Genomic DNA, 6,997 nt, shown 5'->3' on the forward strand with positions numbered 1-6,997 from the left:
GTCTAAAAGCACAAGGCTAAGAATACGAATGAACTCTGTGAGCATGTTCGTGAACTTGACTCGTAAAATTTCGAATAAATATAGAAATATTTTGATATTAAATTCTATTTTTGACGTAGGTGATTTGGAATTATTCAATTTATCTCTAGGAATGATGAAGAAAACTGGCTAAAATAAATTTATAAAAAAAGAAAAATATATAAAAATATTTGTCGGCTTCGAGCCTTGAACTGAGGACAAGCAATACTAAGCGCTACACTCTGCCGATCCAGCCACCAGGCCTCGTAACCTCAGAGCTTCTGAAGGGTCTAAGAATCTCATTACGACTGTCCAATAAAATTTTAAATACGGTGTCAATCTGGTCTAAAAGCACAATGCTTAGAATACGAATGAATTCTGCGCATAAGCGTGAACTTGACTCGTAAAATTTCGAATAAATATAGAAATATTTTGACATTAAATTCTATTTTTGACTTATATGATTTGGAATTATTCAATTTATCTCTAGGAATGATGTAGAAAACTAGCTAAAATAAATTAAAAAATATATATATCTATATAAATATTTGTCGGCTTCGACACTGGAACTGAAAACCTGCAAAACCATGTGGAACACTCTGCCGAACAAGCCACCAAGCCTCTTAACCTGAGAGCTTCTGAAGGGTCTTCGCATGTGTGTGAACTTGACTCGTAAAATTTCGAATAAATATAGAAATGTTGTTATATGAAATTCTATTTTTGACGTTGATGATTTGGAATTCTTCAATTTATCTCTAGGAATGATGGAGAACACTGGCTAAGATAAATTTTAAAAAAAAATTATAAAAATATTTATCGGCTTCGAGCCTCGAACTGAAGACCTGCAAAACTAAGCGAAACCCTCTGACGATCCAGCCACCAAGCCTCCTAACCTGAGAGCTTCTGAAGGGTCTAAGAATCTCATTACGAATGTATAGTAAAATTTTAAATACGGTGTCAATCTGGTCTAAAAGTACAATGCTAAGAATAAAAATGAACTCTTCGCATGTGCGTGAACTTGACTCGTAAAATTTCGAATAATAAAGAAATATTTTGATATTAAATTCTATTTTTGACGTATATGATTTGAAATTCTTCAATTTATCTCTAGGAATGATGGAGAAAACTGGCTAAAATAAATTTAAAAAATATATATATAAATATTCGTCGTCTTTGAGCCTCGAACTGAAGATCTGCGAAACTAAGCGGAACACTCTGCCGATCCAGCCACTAAGCCTCTTAACCTGAGAGCTTCTGAACTGTCTAAGAATTTCATTATGACTGTCCAGTAAAATTTTAAATACGGTGTCAATCTGGTCTAAAAGTACAATGCTAAGAATACGAATGAATTCTGCGCATGTTCATGAACTTGACTCGTAAATTTTGAATAAATATAGAAATATTTTGATATTAAATTCTATTTTTGACGTATATGATTTGGAATTATTCAATTTATCTGTAGGAATGATGGAAAAAACTGGCTAAAATAAATTAATATATTTATATATATATATATATAAATTTTTGTCGGCTTGGAGCCTCGAACTGAAGACCTGCAAAACACTCTGTCGATCCAGCCACCAAGCCTCGTAACCTGAGAGCTTCTGAAGGGTCTAAGAATCTCATTGCGACTGTCCAGTAAAATTTTAAATATGGTGTCAATCTGATCTAAAAGCACAACGCTAAGAATACGAATGAATTCTGCGCATGTGCGTGAAATTGACTCGCAAAATTTTTAATTAATATAGAAAAATTTTGATATTAAATACTATTTTTGACGTAGATGATTTAGAATTATTCAATTTATCTCTAGGAATGATAGAGAAATGTAGCTAAAATAAAGTTTTTAAAAAAATTAAATTTTAATTAAAATTTTTATTATGCTTTAAAAATTAATAAATTATGAAAATATTAGCTTTTGCATTTTTTAAAAGCTATTTGTGAATATTATTTTTCTTTTGATAAGAAATGGTTACAGATGCTAAGAAAATTTTTACATCGTGTGACCCCGATGAGTTATCTGTGACTAAACCACCAATAACTCCCTGCTTTACCGCCCCTACATGATTCTCCGACCCAATCTTTGCTAATTTATTCTATGACGTAAATAATTCACGCTTCTCTCTATTTTTCTTATATATATAAAATAACTTATACATATATTATTTCTGATTTAGCACAACCTTCTTAATATGTAATGTCATTGTTAAGCCACTTTTCTTCCATCCAATTTTTGTGACCGGATGATAAGATCCTTTAAATGAAGAACTCTGCCCTTCCTCCACAAACTTGCAAAATTATTACAGATTCATTAATATCTATAATTTGTTTTATTTTAATTAATGTGCCAAAATTTATAGCAAGTATTTTTATTGTTGCAATGAAATAAAGACCTTATTTTTCTCTTACGGGTTTTAAACGTTGCTGAAGTTATGATTACTTACTCTAGATTGTTTTTCTTTTATTTTATTGTACATCGATCTTTTGAAATTCACATGCAGTGAAATACCTTATAAATATTTCCAATGAAATTCGTTTGAATTGTTCAGAAATGAAGAGCATGGAAGCAACGGTCTGAAACTGTAATTCTTAATTGCTGGACACATGCAGCTAAGTCTCGTTTTTATCTACGAGATAATTTCCGAATTTTCATAAAAAAAATCATAATATTGTAACTTAATAAAATGGGTACAATTGAAATTTTGATTTCATTGATGGAGTAAGATGAAGGAAAGATTCTTCGCAATATTTGTCAGCAGAGAAATGCATGGATTTATGAAAATATTTCTGCACTGACTATGAGTCATTTTTACCAAGATTTGTGACAAGATTAGGAATGATATAAGAAATTGACATTCAAAATATTCACTTATTAAATATATGAATGAAATGATGATTTTTATCAGATATAAGCCTCGTGAGTAAATGGATACATTAATATGTTTTCTTATTTAAGTATTAAAATTAACTTCAAAAATTTATTATTTCAACTTATTTTTTTAATTATTTCAAAATGAGATAATAAGTCAAAAATATTCAAGTTAATAATATTTTCATCAACATATTATCAATTAAATATTCACCTACTATATATTGACAAAAGATTGTTTTATTATTTTCAGAACTTAAAAAAATGGAATGAAAAACAAAAATCTAAAAACAAACAAAAAAAACTAATACAAATATTTATTTATAATTTTCAATAACAGATTTATTTCCGAAATGAATGTAGTATTTTTAAATTATTAATAATAAATTTTTATAATTTATTTTAATCAGAGAACTGTATATTCATCCATTATATATATAATATGCGAGTAAAATGTTTACAACTAAAAATTAGAAAAAAACTTAATTAAAATTCATTGAATGTCAGTAAAAAGTATGTATTATATTTGTAATGCAATTTGATGAATCATAATTCCTTTTAAATAATTAATTAAACAAATTTTTCTGTTACTAATAAAAATTTATAAAATCATATTGAGGAATTTTTTTAAAATTTATTTTTGAACAAATTCTATTTTCTGTAAGCATTGCAGATTAAAAGACAAGTCCTTAGTTCTCGGAGCGAAAACCAACTTCTTAGTCGAAAAACCACATGGCAATTGCCCTGCGTCGACAGATTTATTACTTGATTGATCAGTCTGTACTATTCAAAATCCCCTGTGTTTAGGGGGTGATGATGGTCGACAAGCGGGAAAGTTTACCCCCTGTTGTGAATGGTCAGGGGAAAGCAAAAACATACCAGGTCGGTTTACGAACGTTCTGCCAATTTCTTATCTAGTAAACTGTATTCAACCTTTATTTTGACTGAGGCCGTTTTAAGAACATTCTTAAGATTCTTAAGCTAGGCAGTCGGCTCTGGATGGGTTAAAAGTTAACAAACTAGATAATGATGCGATTTTGAAACTAAAATGGAGACATTCTGTCGAATTTTAGAATTAATCGCTCGATGATAAGTGGTCCAAAAGCATCATTGGTTTCTTTTTCCTCGCTTTACTTAGAATAATGTGGCTAACGATTCAAAGAAGACTAATGAGAGTGGCCTTCCCGAAACTTTCTGCCGTACACTCTAATAAATGTGTAAACTCACCACGTTAATATTTTAGACCTTAAGCAAAGTCGCGAATGCTACGAATGCCAAGATTTCTATTTTCAATGTCCGGCGCATAAGCATTATGTGCTTTATAGCACAGTGAAGAAAACAAAAAATGTATTTTCTACGGCCCCTTTTTTTTTGGGTAAATGATATCAAAATATGACATGCAACTACAAATACAGTAAAAATGTCACCAAATTTCATATATTCTAAGTCATTGCGTTTTTGAGATGTCGTGTTAACAGGCATGAGAATGTGCAGACGGATGGACGGTAAATTCTTTAATGGGTTCGATTCAAATTTTATTAAAGAACCGCTTTTCAGATGCTAAGAGTGTACATAATTTTTTTTTTTTTTTTTTTACCCTTGCTGCATTTTTGAGGTGAGAAAGTACAGACTGATCGGTTGTCAATTCTTTAACAAGTTTAGTTCAAATGTTAATAAAGAACTAGCCTTTGATGCGAAATGAATGAATGAAACTAGACAGAAACTAGAATGAAACTAGACAGAAACTAAAATGAAACTAGCACTTTAGTGATAAAAATTGTGTTCTAAATGTCCTTTATTTAAGTCTTTGAGTTATCTACATGCATGCGAAAGAACAGTTTTACAGAGAAACAGTCATCGCCTTATTGGATTTGATTCAAAATTTTAGACGGATCAGCAGTTTAGATGATAAATTTGTATACAAATTTTATCCATCTAACTCTTTAGCCCAATAATAAGCAGCAATATAAGCAGCAGAGTTTGATAAAAAAAATTAAATATTATAAAATTAATAACTGAAAAATAATCACAGAAATTAAACTCAGATGAAAGTATTAATTTGAAAATTTCTTATTATACAATCAGCATAAATATTTTCTTTCAGGAAATTTAAAATGTTCATGCAGGCTTCCTGGCATAGGGGTAGCGCGTCTTCCCCGTCCTGGGTTCAAGTCCCGGTTCGGGCAGGGTTTTTCTTCATCTGTTCTATCTGTGAGATGTGTGAATGCGCCCCCCCCCCTCTGTAAAAAAGGGCTGTGCAAGCGAATGTGATGCGTGAGTAGCAAAATCGTACTCTTGGCCCTAGTTGGCACTACTAAAAAACAAGAGACGCTTTCTTTCGGCTCAAAATCGCTGACTTCGATCAGCGGGCTATTCCATGGCAAGTGCCATCGGAAACAACAACACAATGTTCATAATTATAAATACTAAGCATATTTTAATTCATTGTGATAACCATCGTAACTCAATTAAAAAATATATATGTAATAAACTTTATTTGAAAATCCAAAATATAACGAGATGCAAATAAATGAATAAATGCAGTAATATACCAAAGTAAAACGCACAACAAAACCAAAGAAAAAAAAGACATAGCCAAATGTCATAGTCTCCTTATTATTATTACTATCAGCATCCCAGTGCATTTTAGTGTTAGAAATATGATTCAAATTTTGAAAGATTTTCTTTTTACGTGCAGATGAGGTGCTGCAATCAAGGCTTTGTGCATACCTTACACATATTCTGTGTAATATATGAAATAGATTTCTGTAGCATATCAACGAAAAGGTAAATTTGTTTTTCGAATGTTTCATTTATTATTTGGAGAGAGGGTTTGAATTTCAAATGTCCTACAAATCAGTAGTTGCTGGGACTGATTTTACTGTATCGGAATATTTTATGTTAGATGTTTGAAAAATTCTACTAGCTTCTCCAGTTGTGATAGGGTTAGCACTTGAGTTCTAGAATATTGTTTCCTTTTTCGTACGATGGACATACTAACATTACATACATACATCTAGCATTATAGAGACTATTCCAATTGATGCATTTCTCTGTCCTTTGACAAGGCCCAGGATATGTTACATTATAATAGTAGCAGCTATTGACTTTACTATAATTTCGGGTAGGATTAGCAAAGGAATAGCATTTATTACATTGTCGGGAATGTTGGATTCGTTGATTTGTGAACCAAATTCCAGTTCGGCAGAGTTATTCCAAAGAGAGTGATTAGAACTGGTAAAATATCGTTTGTTGAGTTTTTCTTTAAAAATTTATAAATTTCAACAACAATGAGCGGTTTTTTTTCTTGCTTTTCTGCCGCTAGCTCCCCCAAAGGGATATTTATTGGTATGTAAAATAATTTTAAAAAAAAACGAGAAGAGATATTTTCCTATATGACATCAATCACAACAACATGTCTGCAAATTTCCTTAATGATAAAAGTTAGATGGCCCATATCGAGACCTTTGTCGTGAAAATTATTTTGCCTCGCCGAGTATATTTCGTATTGTCTATCGAGTCATGCTTGTTAATGATATTTTTGATGAAAGCTTACACGAGAAATGGGTTTAACTGAGGTAATTTATGTGATTTTCCGCATTCGAAAATATGACATTTATTTCTTGATATAGATTTGGCCCAAGGCGCATAACATGTTCATTGGTGTTTTCGACACATCTGAAGCAGTTGTATTTTTAACAATGCCTATGATAATTTGATTATTCCTGCTTATGGTAACAACATTGTCTAGAGGTGATAAAGTAAATTCCAAATTCGTTTTACCAGGTAGGAAATCCTCTTAAAAACTACAAAAATGAAATGAGAGACAACCTTACTTGTCTACAGAATAAAATAAAAGCAGAAACGACGATTAATATTTGGGAGAAGCATGCGCATGAAAACGCCAGATTGAAGGCGCAGGAAACAGAGTAAAAGCAATCGTCACTGACTCCGGCACAATCCGAATTCCACAGTCAATAGTATCAAACTAAAATGATGAATATTATACAGCCAAAACAAATTCTATATCAAATAAAAACCGACTTGATGTTATTAGTTTTTTTTTTTTTTTTTTTTTGAATTGCTGAGTTTTGTGGGATAACCGTAACT

This window comes from Argiope bruennichi, chromosome 9 (genome assembly GCF_947563725.1).
Source record: "Argiope bruennichi chromosome 9, qqArgBrue1.1, whole genome shotgun sequence".
Taxonomy (NCBI): domain Eukaryota; kingdom Metazoa; phylum Arthropoda; class Arachnida; order Araneae; family Araneidae; genus Argiope; species Argiope bruennichi.